Consider the following 17,663-nt stretch of genomic DNA (forward strand, 5'->3'; position numbering starts at 1 on the left):
ATTAATAATGATACACATATATACATTTTCTTTAATGTTTTTTAAACAACACTGTTACCTGATGGTATTGATGCATGGTTCCATATAAAATGATTAAAATACCATTTAACGTATAGGACGGAACCCAGCAATACAGAAAAGTAGTAGAAAGTAACAGCCTGTAAATTTCCCACTGCTGGGATAAGGCCTCTTCTTCCATTAACGCGGCTTGGTGGAAGGCACACGTGGCAGAATTTCGATGAAATTAGTCACCTGCAGGTTTCCTCTGGATGTTTTCCTTCACCACCGAGCACGAGATGAATTATAAACACAAATTAAGCACATATATAGTGGTGCTTGTGTGGATTTGAACCCGTAATCATCGATTTAGATGCACGCGTTCTAACCACTGGGCAATCTCAGCTCAGATTACTTGGCGATAGATATAATTGATAGATTGATACAGACACAAAGATGTTTAAAGAAAAAAATCACAAATAAATTTTGCTCGAGAATAATCTGTAGTCAATAACCATTTTGAATATGTACATGTGTTATAAATGTTTATAATTTTATATTCACCTGCTCTTATTAATATTTATCTAACGATATATCTGATTTCTGATAATTTTATTAAAGTTATACTAAATAATTTTTTCACGTGTATATTTATTCCTGTTTAAAATCTAGTAACATTCGTCACAAAAGCTGACCAATCGAAGCCATCTGTCAATACAACGTTCAATGTGTAAATAAATTCGTGTTACCACCACGCATAACATTAGCCGCATCGGGGCGACGTCGGCTAGCGGCTAGTGCCGGCTAATTTATAGTCAACTTTCAATTCGGCTAACACTGCCCCTAGTCGTAAATCTCCGCACAATTAGATGCTTCTTGCGGTTCACCGCTGTCCAAACAATTGGATTATTGGTATTAAAATACGACTGTATTTATTATCTATGGTATTAAATCAAAACATACCTAATTTATTGTTTATTATATTATATTATAACATTTTTCAAAGTGATTTTGGGATGATAGATGCGTATAAAAATCGGTTATGATCTCATTTTGAACAGCTCCAACCATAGATGTCCATATAAAGAGGACTCTTGATCGCAATTTATTAAATTGCTACAATTAAAAGAATTAATTTAGAGAGCGGTACTAGGAATGCATATGAAAAAATTGAATACCGTAAATAAATTTAAAATATTTTTTATCAAAAAATTCCGAATGTACTAATGTATACTATTGGACGAGTCTCATCATTTTGGCGCTAATTTATATTCATTGTAAATTGCAAGTCACTCATCAATAAAGTAAAGTAAAGTAACAGCCCGTAAATTTCCCACTGCTGTGATAAGGTCTCCTCTTCCATTAAGGAAAGGGTTTGAAACATATTCCACCACGCTGTTCCGATGCGGGTTGGTGAAATGCACATGTGGCAGAATTTCAATGAAATTAGATACAGGTTTCCTCACGATGTTTTCCTTCACCGCCGAACACGAGGTGAATTATAAACACAAATTAAGCACATATGTATAGTAATGCTTGCCTGGGTTTGAACCCGCATTCATCGGTTAAGATGCACACGTTCTAACCACTGGGCCATCTCAGCTATAATCATTAGTGACTAGAAATTTACAATTAAATGAAAACAAAACATGACATGTTGTAGGTTTCCAAATTCCTAAAAAATATTTTGAGTAAACGCGAAGTTCCGAGGGAGATCAACTAGAGATTAATTGAAATAAATTAAATTAAAACGAAATCATAGTGAAAGTGAATTATACAAGGAAAGACCGATTGAAACACAATGATCCGGAAAAGCGTCTTTTTCTAATGGAAGAAAACTTAGAAGTTACTTTTTCAGCTTTTGATCATTCAAAGTAAACTACATACTACTATAAGGTAAAACTACTTTTAGATTGACAAGAATATAACTAGAAATATTCTTGATATTGACATTAATAGCTTTTCTCAACTACAATATGCATGTTACATATATACATACATATATATAAACTTCTTGGATTAATCTATTTATTGATGAAATTCACATCAATATACGTGGCGTAGTTTAAAATATCTAAGCGTCATATGGCAGGACGAAACTTTGCATTACCATCTAGAGATACTTACTTATATTACATTCATATGTTTCATGCCATAATACATTTGAGTATTTTATTTCGCATTTAATTAGAAGTTATAATATCTCTAAGCTCGGTCAGTAAGTATTAATGTTATATCTTAAGTATAAATAGATGCAACGTTACAATAAGAAACGTTTCTGACACAATCTCATTTGTCAATACAACACAGTATTTTCATCAAGTTAATAATAGTATCGAAAAAGTACGTAAGCAATTAAAAATATAAACTACAGCGCATGACAAACGGGTCAACAAACTCATCCACACTTATGCAAAAAATTCACTGCGTCTCGATAAATAAAAATACATTAACACCACGTAATGCGGCTACGTCACGAATGACGTCATAATTGGCTCGCGGTACAACCTTCACCCAATAATTGGGCCGGCCGGCGGGAACACGAAAAAACGCGTTATTTTTAAACGTTAAGCGAAATAAAAGAGTAATGAGTTATTGATTCGACCGGGGTTAATGGTCGCGTAACAACGTTATGGAATCCAGTGTCAAGGCCGCCGGTTCCGAGTAATGGATTTTTTAATTTGTATTTATAAATAATGCGGCGTGCTTCGGGAGTAAAATTTTTTAAATTTGTATTCCATTGTAGGTCGGTATTCAACAGTTTGCGCGTTAACGTTTGCGTGTTGTGCCCGTTGTGTTTTGCCGCCGAGAATGCATTGATTGTTTTGCTCGCTGCTATTGTGCTAACGACTTGGCTTTTCTTTTCTTCGAATTAGAAGCAGGATTAGAAGATTTTTGGGTTTCACTGAAATCGTTGCTTATTTCGCATTTTGCAACTATCTATCTATATTATAAATGTGAAAGTAACTTTGTCTGTTTGTATGTCGCTCTGTCACGACCAAACCAATGGACCGAATTTGATGAAATTTGTTGTGAAGCAAGTTTGAACTCCAAACCTAACATGACAATTAACACCGTGAACTGCGAGCGAAACCGCAGCGGGCGACTACTATTACACATACATATATATCAACACAGTACAGCCTGTACATTTCTCACTGCTGATAAGGCGTCGTCGTCGATAACCAAGGAGATCTTCCATTACGGAGAGGGTTTGGAACATATTCCACCATGCTGTTCCAATGCGAGAATTTCTGATGAGCTGAGATGGCCCAGAACACGTGCATCTTAACCGATGATTTCGGGTTCAAACCCAGACAAGCACCACTATATATATATGTGCTTAATTTGTGTTTATAATTCATCTCGTGCTCGGCGGTGAAGGAAAACCTGCATGTGTCTAATTTAATCGAAATTGTGCCACATGTGCATTCCACCAACCAGCATTGGAGCAGCGTGGTGAAATATGTTCCAAACCCTCTCCTGAATGGGAGAGGAGGCTTTAGCCCAGCAGTGGGAAATTTACAGGCTGTTACTTTACTTTACTAATTTACATAGAATATGTTTCATTTACAGAGGAAGTGACAAAGAGTTGCTTTCGCATATATAATTTTGCTATAGATTATTCACTAACATAATAATATATTTATTTAAATAACATAACCTGTACATCTATTCCGCAAAACACGAAACTCATCGCAGAAAACAAGCGTAAATTTTAAAAAGTGATATGCAATATTGACTGACATGGCTATACTATTAAGATGATACAAGCATCAAAATAGCGTAGCGTAGTGTATTACATAGATACAAAGTCAGTTCTCACAAAATATTCTACACTGTAGATTTATGTTTGATATTTTAAGGTCTTAATTACGTATATGTTTAAAATACTTATATGATCTGAAAATGAAAACCACGTTTTTGAATAATAATAATGTTTTTTATACAACTCTCAGCATTTCTATCAGCTGTTTTTGGAAAACATGACTTGGATTACAAAATTATTAACATACTACTCAATGTGCTACAATTTTGTTTTTATTTCTTCGCTATCTGTGGCCACTTATATAATCTATCACCAGCTGTCAACTATAATAAACAAATAGTTCAAAACGAAGAGATAAAATATTTTTAAATGTATTAAATTAAAAATATATGTATATTAATGTGAATGCTTTATTTATTTATGCATAAATTCATTAAAAATGGAGGGCGTACTTTGGCTTAACTGTCAAAATGACTTTGACATTTAAAGCAAAACAAATATAACTGCTGTCATATTCTAGTAATAATATTAGTATATATGCGGAATTATTGTAGTTTTTGAGGAAATAAGAAAAAAAATAAATATTTATGGTTTTGAATTTGAATGTCGATAGAAAGAGGAGATCTGTCAAATAATAATATAAGACACTTACCCTTAACATTAAATGTAGATTATCTTCCTATGTATTATCCACTTAACATTAAAAAGCACCCAATCAGACTATATGTTGCACTTAATACACTATTGCACAATAAAACACCACAACCGCTTATTAAAAAAAAAAAAAATTATATGTCAATTTTTTTTGTATTTCGCGCCTGTAACTTAGAAAATTAAAAATAAAAATGTTCGAAATTTAAATGACGGGAGACGACCGAGCTCGGCTCGCACATTCGGCGGTCGGCAAGGAACTCACCGTCTTAAGGGCGAAAAGACGTTACGTTGGCCCCTTCGATCCCCTTCGTTGAGTTTGTATTGTGATAAAGGTGTGGTGTTTTCAAGTGGCAGTTGGATTTTTTTTTCAATAATGTTTTCTGTCATTAAACGTTCTAAATTTAAAATTTTATTCCTGAAAGATTTCGTGGTAATCGTTCAAATTAGGAATTTAAAAAACAAAAATATTTAAGATTAAAAAATATATGTATCATGTATATTTATTTGTTTATCTATCATTAGTTTAACTACAGATAAAAAATATCATTTAATTATCATCTTCAAATGAATGTATGTAGTAATGCAATTTGTTAGAAACGATCGTCACAATTTTAAACCAATTCAAATAGCGCCACATACGTTCAAAAGCCGTTAATTTAAAATAGCTCTTATTCCGATGTGTAAAAGTTAAAAATTACATTTGTAAGCAAGGATATGGAAAAAAACGATTATTTTGAAGGGTAAGCTTTCTTTGCGAACACTACTGCTTTTTTGAATACAGCTACGACCACAAAAGGTACAGGGACGAACCTGTGACTGTTTTTTTAATTAATTCTTATATTATTAAGTAGGCTATAGTAGGTATTTTGTTGTATTGATTGTTATGTTGAAATCAACTAATTTGTTCAATTACCTTAATGACACAAAAAAAGATTGATTACGCTTTTCTTATTTGATATCATATTTATACAATAAAAATAATTTAAAAAATCACGGAAAAAAGCTATTAACTCAATATACATAAATCGTATACCAAAACACGAAATACGTTTTTAAAAAGGTTTTAGTATATTATATTATTTCATAATCTCGTAAGACTTAAATTTCATGTTCTTGTTTTATATCGCACCCTAACTGTGGGCCGTTTAGGAGTTCCATTACTGCATAGTATGAAACAAAGTCGTTTTCTCTGTTATATATCTTTAAAACTACACAACTGATTTTGATGCGGTGTTTTTAAATAGATAGTGTGATTCGAGGGGAATGTTTATGTATAAAACACATGAACAATATTGTAAAGAAACACTGATCATTTTAGAAGTTTGCAGTTTGAAATGTGATGTCGTAAATAAACAAATTCTGTAGTATATTTAGTATCAGTATTGCACCCGTGCAAAGCCGGGGCAGGTCGCTAGTACAGAATAAAATACAACTTTGGTATTCTGCCATACTATGAAATTTATAAAATGAATCCATACTAATATTATATATACGAAAGTAACTCTGTCTGTCTGTATGTCTCGCTTTCACGCAAAAGCTACTGGACCGATTTAAATGAAATTTGGTACACAAATACTCTAGACCCCGAGAAAAGACATACACTACTAAAGTGTTGTAGAAAATAGGTTTTACATCAATGTAATATTTTGAGTTAATTTGTAAATATACCTGTTAATATTTTCTGCGCGAGCTAAGCCGCGGGTAACAGCCAGTCTAAAATAAATAAGATTTTTGTGATAAGGCTTTGAGCAAGCCTGTCAAAGTTATCGTTTAAAGGGTGAGTGATCCAGTGGAACTACAGGCACAAGGGATATGACTTCTCAGCTCCCAAGGTTGCAATGTCTATGGGCAGTGGTAATCAGTTACCATCACGTGGCTAAACTGTCCGCCCGCCTTCAAACGACGTAATAAACTACAATTATGATTCGAAACATTCGGGGTCTTCGTAATGGGTTTTATAAAATCGCAAGAAGAGGAATATATCACTCGGAAAGGACTTTCAAAGTGTATTTGTGTGTGTAAGTGTTAATAAAAGGATCAGTGTACAAGTGCTTATAGTATTAAAATACATTGAGTTTTAATAAAAGACTGTTCTTCTATTCTATAGTACCAGTTGTCGCCCGCGGCTAAGTTCATGTTTTAGTAGGTTGGTTGTCATGTGCTAAACAAAAAACGTAGCCTATATGCTTTTTTGAAGTTCAAGGTTGCTTCACAGCAAATTTCATTGATGTCGGTTCATTGGTTTGGTCGTAAAAGAGAGAGACAGACAGACAGAGGGAGAGAGAGAGAAAGACAGACTGAGTTACTATCAGATTTACAATACTAAAATTATAGATAAAAACTATTTTGTTATAAAATAATAAAATAGAAATTCTTAAATAATATTGAAAATATTTAATATAATGTTTATTTTCTTCAAGTTATTTTTAAATGCCTCCCTGCGTTAGGAAGTAATGCACGGTGGCTTATTTTTAACGGTCACATCGACGCACGCGCCGTAAAGGAACATTTGGTTCTATTATGATGTTTGATAAAGATTCGAATTATAAACCCCATAACATTAAGGAGGTTTTATTTAGTTTAGAAAATAAATTAACTTACGTATATTTCTAGGTTAGGTAAAAGGTATAGGCTGGTGAACGAGAGAATAGGACACCTGGTGGTAAGTGGTCACCATTGCCTTTAGACATTGGCGCTGTAAGAAATATTAAAAAATAAAGCTAGAGCTTACTCGAAGCCCTACTACCAAGAAGTGTAGTTTTAAACATAATAAGCTTTAAATAATAATGTACTATTGATTATTATTATGCTAGACTAGTTAGTGTGATGATTTTTTTAGAGAGTATTCTTTAAAAAATTTATTACAATTCTAGTATCCATAAAGTTTATATATTTTTTATATACGTTTATTAAATAAGAAGAAATATAAATATTTTTATTGGTTTTTATAATATGTTTTTGTAAATTATAGACCATTACAGTACTCAGCTTTTTTTCATTTAACTACTTGCTATCCGATTATATACTATTAAGAGCTGAGATGGCCCAGTGGTTAAATTCTGCCACATGTGCATTCCACCAACCCGCATTGGAACAGCGTGGAGGAATATGTTCCAAGACCTCTCCTTGATGGGAGAGGAGGCCATTAGCCCAGCAGTGGGAAATTGACAGGCTGTTACTTTTACTTGCTATCCATTCCGATTTCCGACTTCGTCTGAAGAATATCAAATAAAGATTTCGCACCTTACGCCCTTGTAGTTGAAATTTTCAAAAATCCGTTCATACTTGACGTCTACGCCGGGAAAGGTCAGAAGTCAATCTGACCAATAGTATAGTAATCTCGCGAGGACTCTGTCAGTGGTATTATATGTATATTATACAAATAATATTATATTGTATATAAAGCATATTATTCGATACAAGATTTTATAGATGATAAAAAAGCGTGGAGTTAATACCTGTTGACTTCCAAGCAGGATTTAATTGAAATAATTGTATTTAATTAACATGACGTTGTATTTTTTAAATGTTAAAAAAGAATAACTACTGAGTTTCTTGCCGGTTCTTCTCGGTAGAATCTACTTTCCGAACCGGTGGTAGCTTCACTTAATTGTAAAATGACGAATCAAAAGTGCTTATAAAAGCCTACTTGAATAAAGTTTATTTTGATTTGATTTGATATATGATGATTGAATTGTCATTGGACTTTTTTAAATTCGTCTATGTTTTTTTAATTGCTCTCGTTGCTTTCTTTATTATTTTTGAGAAAACGAAAACGTTCTTAAAACGCCAAATTTTTTTTTTTTTATGTTCATATAAATCCGTTCTTGAATTAAATAATTATTACATATTGAAATAAGACTGTTATAATTTCAAATAAAGAACGTTAAAACAATTTCAAACGTAACGGTCATTCGAACAGATGCACACACGCATAATGCACGTCTTAGACGCGTGCTGGACACACGACAGGAAGTTTCTTATTTCCATAAATGTGCCAACGGGTTACTCTACTACATTGCAATCTTCAACTTTCAACCTTATTAACATTTATAAAGAGATTAAATTACAATAATTCGCAATGAACAGGCAATATGATACAATATCAATTCGATATTAAACCTAATGCTATTGTTGATAAGGTAGTAATTTGAATGATTTGATGTTTTAACGTAGCGCACGCGTCGTCTTGGTCTGTGATCACAAGAAAGCAACAGGATGCGTCTTTAACGCAAGGGTGACAACCCTAAGACGATTAAAGTAATACTTATGTTAATTATCGTAAGCAGACGGTATCAATATGGTTTTAAGTACGGTATTGTAGGATTAGAATGAAAATATACGTAAATTTTTTAATTTTTTTTAAATGTCAAAATATAAGAGTTATAATTTGTAAGATATATCTTAGGTATAGATATACGAGATTATATATTAAATCGATTTCAAACATCGAATAGCTTTTTTTTAATAATATATGTATAGAAACAGTCAACTTTTTATGTAGTACCGAAAATGTATAAAAATTAGGAACACGTCATAATTCCTAGAAAATGAGCAAATAAAAATAATGTTTCAGAGAAATTTAATACACACATTACCTAATAAATGTTTGTATATTTTAAAAATTATACAAAAAAAATACATATCGACTCAGCAAAATTGACTCTGGCTCTATGTTGTCTCCTGTGTATTACTCACGATTAAAAAAAAAACATCTAAAAATTGAAGGCGCGAAAAGGGTGCAGCACACGCACGATAGCATTGAGCATTCCGTAGCATCCAAGGCCACTGAGGTTCGAGATTTGTACGTTTGACGTATAGTACGACACAACTTGGATGTAGCATCGGAAAAAATCATAAAACCGATCACATCCGAATTAAGTACGCCATCCCGAATTATCAATATTTATTTCTTATGTGAATATGATCTTCAACGTAATAACTTGTAATATCATATGACCTACTACATTCGTCAATTTGATACGTCGATTTACATGCACTTGCTTTCTCGGGTTGAACTGACGCGTGAATCTAAAGCGACGAATAGCGTCGAATGGCGCGATAGCGAGCTATTTATTTATATAAATTATAAGCTATTTTATTATATAAGGACTATCTACTTATTACGTTAACATACATCTGCAACAAGAGTGTAATTCTTAGTAATTGTTTTGTTTAATTCTCAAAGGTGATAAAGATATAATATTTGTACATTTTAATGAAGTATTGTACTCGTTATCACTTGCTGTTTAAAGTTCATTGTTTCATAAATTACCGATTGTAAATTATTTTTTTTGTTTTCTAATTGCGTCAATGCGTTATTCGAACTCTATAGCAGTTATATGTTAATAATAGAACAGTTAATAATTCTACAATTAATTAAATAGTAATTAAATGAATTATAATTAAAATAAAAAGACGAAGCAAGTCCATAAAAATGTTAGAGGCACTAAAAGTATATAAATATTTTGCAAATGGATACTAATTAATTATCAAATCTTATAATTTAATGTATATTGCTATCGCTACATATATCATATTATTATATTGAGATAATATAAGAGACAACAGCTGAATAATATGGTCAGCAAGACGTGTGAGCCTTAACCGACTCAGGCCTGTAGCCTGGGTTGATACTATTGGAGATTTCATTGCAAGTGTTGTTTATAATAATAATTAAATTTACAATTCAAGTAAATATAACCCTAACGACAAAATCTGGACATTATGGAAAAAATCTGCCAACTTGAGGTGTGAGCTATATGGGGATGGGTTCCAACAAGGATTGGAGTACCGTAGTTGAATAATCTCTAAATATTTTCCTTAAAGGTAGGAAAGGCCTCAGGCCAATAGCGTGACATTTACATACCATTATTCTACCATTCCACTTTTTTACCATTTTATACATAATGGTACGAAAAACTTCGTTTGCGAATCCGACCCATACTTTTTTTTCACTTTTTTTTCCATTTTTCTGAGACAAATTCCGGATACACAAATTAATGCTCATTTGATGATATCATACCAAACGAACATTATTCAAATATACAGAGCGACCGAGTGAAACTCTGATTAAGCGACATGAAGCGATTTGTCAAACTAGATAGAACAAACGTTGGGGCAAATAGAATCTGGGATGGTCTGCCAACACTATCTTGTTAAGTTAGGCTTCTAAGTTCCAAACTGTTACCGACCGGAGCACTTAAGTTATATGTCCAGATGTCTGAAGTTAGTGGGCGATTGTTTTATTATACTCTTCTTAATTTATTAGAGTCGAGATGGCCCAGTGATTAGAACGCGTGCATCTTAACCGATGATTGCGGGTTCAAACCCAGGCAAGCACCGCTGATTCATGTGCCTAATTTGTCTTTATAATTCATCTCGTGCTCAGCGGTGAAGGAAAACATCGTGAGGAAACCTGCATGTAACAAATTTCATAGAAATTCTGCCACATGTGTATTCCACCAACCAGCATTGGAACAGCGTGGTAGAATATGTTCCAAACCTTCTCCTCAAAGGGAGAGGAGGCCTTTAGCCCAGCAGTGGGAATTTACAGGCTGTTGTTAATTTATTAGAGGGTTTCTTTAAAATAACTAGATGTGGCCTCCGTCTTCGTTCGCGTTTTAGGCTGGTTGTCATGTGTCAGGCAAAAACAGAAGTTCATATCCTACCTTGGAGTTCAAGATTCGTTGATTCAGACAGACAGACAGACAAAGTTACTTTCACATATATAATATTAATATAGATTTACATTAAACAAATCTTCTCTCGGACTGTTTTCGGTATTTGAAAATTAGTATTTAAACTTATCTATCTTTATGCACGTGTACGTCAAATTCACCAACTGATTGAATTATTGACAGCGTTGATGGATTGAGTTTGTTATAACGGTAATTATCGTAATTATTTCCTGATGTTTGAGTTAAAAATTACTTGAGTTGACTTAAAAATGATTTCCTCAGTATCAGTAAAATCTTGTATTGACGCAGGGTCGGACTTAAGGGAGGGCAACTGCCCTAGGACCTTCACAACTGATATTCCGAAGAGGTAACAAATATCAAAATATTTTTAAATTATAATAATGTTACTACTACTACTGTTTTAATAGTTACTGATACATGTAAATAGATTGTAGCTTACTGATTTAAAATAGTCTAATTCATTTATAATAGAATTATAAGGGGCTCTCCACCTCTATTCGTCCAGGGGCTGCACTCCTTTGTGGACTCGGACCCATCAGACCCTTAAATCCGACTCTGGTTTGACATAATATGAATTAGTCTATTTATATGGTCAGTGGCGGTTTTACTGCTGCTAGTAGGCTAGTAGGCTATTCAGTTTTTGCCGCCCTTTTTTTGCAACATTTATGATTTGTGTTCTATCACCCTCATTCCATTGCATCGGATTTTTCCCGTTATTAGTATGATTTTATAATCATACTAATAACTAGTTTATACTAGGTGATATTTCTGTCAGTTACTAGTTTATTTTTTCAACCCGCTATGTAGTGACGAGTATAAGGATCACGGACGTAATGTGTATACATATAACTATAAGTTTTTATTTTATTTCTGTAAGACAAATTTGGGCTAAATATGCCGCCCTAGGCTCCAGCCTACTTAGCCTATTGGTAAATCCGCCACTGTGTATTGTATTAACTAACATGATGAACTTTGTTTTATTTAGTTTGTACATGCTATTAGCTAACTAAGTGGAGGAATAATAGGCTAATGGACCATGACTATGGGCAATGGTGACCACTTACTATCATGTAGCTCATTTATCCGTTCACTTAAATATATAATATATATAAAAAACGGCATGATTACTAGAGTATCTTCAAATTACACCCTACTTTTTACTATCAAGATTTATTTTATTTGTGTCCATCCACTGACTGACTATTCTCATTCTATAACAAAGTACAAAACAATTTTTAAATTAAATTCATTTCTTCCTTTACAGACTTACGTTCGTGCCTTTTTAGATTATTTTTTGTTTTCACTGACGAGCACGAGATGAATTATAAACACAAATTGGGCACATAAATATTCATTGGTTCTTGCCTGGGCTAAAACTCGCAATCATCGGATAAGATGCATTCGTTCTAAACGCTGGGCCATCTCGCCTCTTATATAAATATAATAAATAAATACTAATATAATGATAAAACAAAAAAAGTTTTATTATAATCTTTCAAAAATCGTATTTTCAAACAATTAAAACTCTAATCGAATATGTTCTATTTAAATAAAACATTTAAACGACCGTAAAGTAAACAAGGCCTGTTTTAAATTAGTCCAACAGCGGCCTGTCAACATTTTGGTTTCAAAGCGAACAATTAACCTGCTGCTGTATTTTTTCGTCGATTTTTTCCAAGCCGTATCTAATCGTAACGGATTAAGCGCTCACCTCCAGTGCAGTCGAGTTTGCCTTTGCTACCTTGGAATAAAGACTATATTCGCGCGCGGGATTAGAAACATACGTTTGTTAAGACAGCTGATTAGTTCCGGGTGCTAGAGCTGCTTGATGATTTCTTTACGACGGTGATTAAGTTGTCATCCTCCTTCTATAACAGACTGAATAGTCAATTTGGAACTTGATTATCTTCAATAAAAACTTTTTGGTCGCCCCAGCTCAAACGTATAAATATATTTCAAATACTATGAATCATATTGAATTGTATTGATATTTCTTATATTTTGTCAATTACGAAAATATTTGGGTCTAGATTTATGAATGTCATATACTGATTTGCCAATAATGACCATTATTGAGGAACTAGTATAAGCTATCAGGGCATTATATAGTCTGTGCGCTAACTCAAGCTCCATCACGATTGACATTGAAGCTGATGGGTTAGCAAATCTGACACAGCCGGGAAAATTTCAGGCGTAGGACCAAATCTACTTGCTTTCCAAAGCGAAGTATACATACTGTTATATTTTAAGCTGTGCGGCGTTGCAGCTCCTGAAAAATTAAAGACAGTTAACCCTTTGGTTCGATTTATTAAAAGAAAAACAATTAAATTAATCCTTGACTTGAATCCTTGGCACTCTGCCTGAGAAGTGTGAATACTATGGAATATGGAGTATTTAATCCGCAAATTGAGTTATTGATGTCAAAATGACATTCGAAAATTCACAAAGTAAGGAATCATAAGTAAAATCCATCAACTTAAGTCCTTTCTGCACAGATTAGTTCGGTTCTCTGTTCTCACCTCAAAGATAATAAGCCAACGAGGTCGCTTAGTGTCGCTCAAATATTTTCCGATACCAAGTAAAGATTTGTCTCGATTCATCCAATGTTTGGAGAGGTTGGCAAATATCGTAACACCATTCTTCCCTAATAAAGTGACCCTCGGTGTATCTTAGTTTAGATTAATTAAGTTGAGTGATTTATATCCTGTGAGTAAACTGTAGAAGATTCTTATCAGTCGAAATTAGAAAAACTAGCCGAGTTCATGTAAATATTGGTCACTTGTATCAATATGTAAAGACCGAATTTTTATTTATGGCAACTCTCAAAGTGTTCATAAAGATATTTTATCGTTTAATTTACTTATTTTTATTTAAATAAGTACCCTAATGTTTCCAATTATGGTGCATAAATATAAATTTCCGTAATTTTTTGTAATAGTCGGAGTTTATAAATAATATTTTTCCAAGACCTCGTAACTAAATTGATGTGGCATGTGAGGAGAAATATGAAATCATCACATACAAATTTTAATTTGAAATTCTTAACCATTGTATTAAACATACATTAATATTAGGAATTATCAAGATAATACGAATGTTATCTGTACCACATACGATTTCGCAGCGGGATTTTATAAAACAATAAAATATATTTTTAAGTTTACAAATAAAATAAAAATAAAGATTTTGTTGACTGTCTTCAGGGCGTTCAAATATAAATACAAAAAAAAATAATTTTGATTGACGAAAATTGAAAAAAAAAAATGAAAGTTTATGTTGTTTCTTTCTACGGTTCTTCTCAGGTCACCATTTCAAGCGTGTCTCTCCGACTAATAACAAGTTTTTAACAATTATGTGATCATTGGCTGGTTCATACGCTAGTAGATTTTAAAAACTCATAATTTTGTACAAAAATCTACTTTTTCTTTACATTCGAGTGCATTTTAGCTACCATACTCATTTATTCTCCACTCGGTACCTCAAAGGTTTGCTTGAAATATTTTATTGGGACAAGTCACTCTTTCACTTTTTATAGTTAAGAGTACTTAACTATAAAAAGTGAAAGAGTAACAAGAAAGTATCTTGTATGATCATTTTGTACAACAACGATATTTACAACAATGAATGAACCATTGATATTTTCTTGTGAAAAATAAGTCGTTTTTTTTTTTTTTAAATTTTTGTAACGCTGTGTAAGCATCATCTATTAGACAACCTGTAGAGTTAGTATTTGGATGTAACTTCATTAAAATTGTCATAATTTATTGACAAAGCACCTGACTCCTTCAAACAAATGAGACATTTCTATCAAACAACTGTTGCACGCCTGTCGCCTTACGAACGTTTTATGACTCTTTCGGAACAGACTCAGAGATCATTAATACGCTTAGAAAAAATAATGATTACATCGTAACTGTTGATTTGAAAAAAAAAAATATGTCGTTGATACATAACTGGATAATTAGTCAATATATAAATGTATATAGTTGTTTTCGAAATTAATAGACGTACCATAAATGTATATAAAAATCTCATAAACTTTCTGGGCCGGTTTCTGAGCCCTATGCTTTGGGCTTCTAGGTGATTTTTAATTATTGTTGATTCCCATTGTTTCCTGATATACTCGTATGATATAATGACCGTTCTCCAACTGAGCTCCAAACCTGCCTAAGAGGGGAATGCTTCCGCCTAAATATTCAATTTAAACCAGATATTTACTTTTTAGAAAAGAAAACATTTAGTTTTGATTTTGTTAACAATCTAATATACAATTATTTTTGTTTTATTGTTTTAACCGTCTAACACGTCTATATAAATATAACTGTAACAAATATAAAACATGTTAAAAAGGACGTTAGTTCTGTGCCCGTTAAAAAAAACTTAATAAAAAACACTTTGTTTTTATCATTTCATTTTAAATAAGTACACAGTAGGGTGTCATCATTAAACATATTTTTTTTCTATTGATATTTGTCATAAAAAAAACTTAATTTTAATAAGTGATAGTGTTCTTTTTACATTAAAAAAAAGAACATTATCAAATTTTCTTATAGTTATCTTTAAGTTAGTATAAGTCTAAATGCTATGTACGTATATATGACGTAAATAATAATAGATAAACACACAAGCTTACATATATTTGTCTTTATTTTTATGATTTAGAAATGTACCTAAGTTTATTTTGGTATTGTATACATAAGTTTATATATATATATGAAATTTTATTTAAGAGATAAAAGTGAGACAATTGTCACTTAAAATTACTTGTTTTGTTATATTCAATTTTTTTTATTATTTTTTTTTGATAATTCAATTTTATTTTAAGCATATTATTTTACACTATTGTAAGATATATCTTTAAAATCAATAACGCCACGATTCTTGTACCGCGTTGGTCTGTTTTTTTGCCAAATTCCTTCAAGGGTTCGCTTTCGACACCTACTGAGCAATAATGACGTTTTTTGGAATAAAATAATGATCAGAAATGGCAACGGATCCGCAGTATGTTATTAATTAAAATTTAGCAAATTATCAGCTATACCTTTAAGTGTTTTACATTGTATAATATATAATAATAGTTTAATGATTTCATTCCGTGAAACGAAACGTAACGAATAATGCAAGTGTATTTAAAATTCCAGTGTTGCCATGATTTTATAATTAATATTTTATTATGGTATAAAAATACATTTACATCATGCTCGTTTTTCTGGATTTACGCAACAAAAAACAAACATGATTGAAATAGATCATTAGGATTGAAATGTAAAGGATAATAATAGCGTTAGGTATTTTTCATTTATATATCATTATATTATTTTATTTATGTATTGGTGTCAGGACTTTTATGGGCTATTTCCATCAACAATAGTTAGTAGCAACCTGAAGATGCTTACACTCCTGTGCCTCGGAAAACACAGTGAGAGTGATAGTAAACATTATAATCGGACGGTCGAGAATCCATTAACTTACTCAATAAGGATTCTTAGCATTGAAAATTGAAATGCCTAACGAACAAAGATAGATAATATTTATAGTATGCTTTGTATCATATATATATCAAGATAGATTTCAAAAATATATGATTTTTTTATTAAATAGAAACTTTAATGTTTAGATATTATTGTGGCATAGTTTAGTGAACGAGCATATAGGCCATCTGATGATAAGTGGTCACCATCGCTCATATACCTACAATGGTATTGTAAGAAATATTAACCATTCCTTACATCACCAATGCTCCACCAACCTTGGTAATTAAGAAGTTATGTCCCTTGTGCCTATAGTTACACTGGCTCACTCAACCTTTAAACCAAAAACACAACAATACTGAGTAGTTTAGCGGTAGAATATCTGAAGAGTGGGTGGTACCTACCCAGACGGTCTTGCACAAAGCCTTATCACCAAGTAAGATAGATATAAATTATTTATACAAAATACCATTATTGTACATTTATCTTGCGCAGTTGTAAATTTACCTCTGGGAATAGGGCGTAATCTATTAATACCAGTGGCGGATTTACAAATCTTTATTTTTGCAACATTTATGATTTGTGTTCTATAGTCCTCATTACATTGATTAGTATCGTTATAAACTAGGTGATATTTCTGTCAGTTACTAGATTATTTTTCCAACCCGCTATGTAGTGACGAGTATACGGATTACGGACGTAATATGTATACATGTTATATTTTTTTTCTGTAAGATAATAACAAATTTGGTCCAAATTTGTCGCCCCTCTAAATCTGCCGCCCTAGGCTCCAGCCTACTTAGGCTAGGTAAATCCGCCACTGACTAGGACGACCGAAATCGGGGTCAAGAAATTGTCATCTTGTATAAAACAGGACACTTTAAAAATTGATCTCGATAGCACAGATAGCGAATTAAGTAAAACAACATGTCAAAACACCAACTATCAAAATATTGTACCACGTTACGACAGAAGAGATGTTCCGCTATTGCTCTCTCACTTACCTCAACCAATGCAAGAAGTTACAAAACATTAATCAAATTATCTAATTTATCTCTCTTTTGTATAAAA

This window comes from Vanessa cardui, chromosome 20, assembly GCF_905220365.1.
Source record: "Vanessa cardui chromosome 20, ilVanCard2.1, whole genome shotgun sequence".
Classification (NCBI taxonomy): domain Eukaryota; kingdom Metazoa; phylum Arthropoda; class Insecta; order Lepidoptera; family Nymphalidae; genus Vanessa; species Vanessa cardui.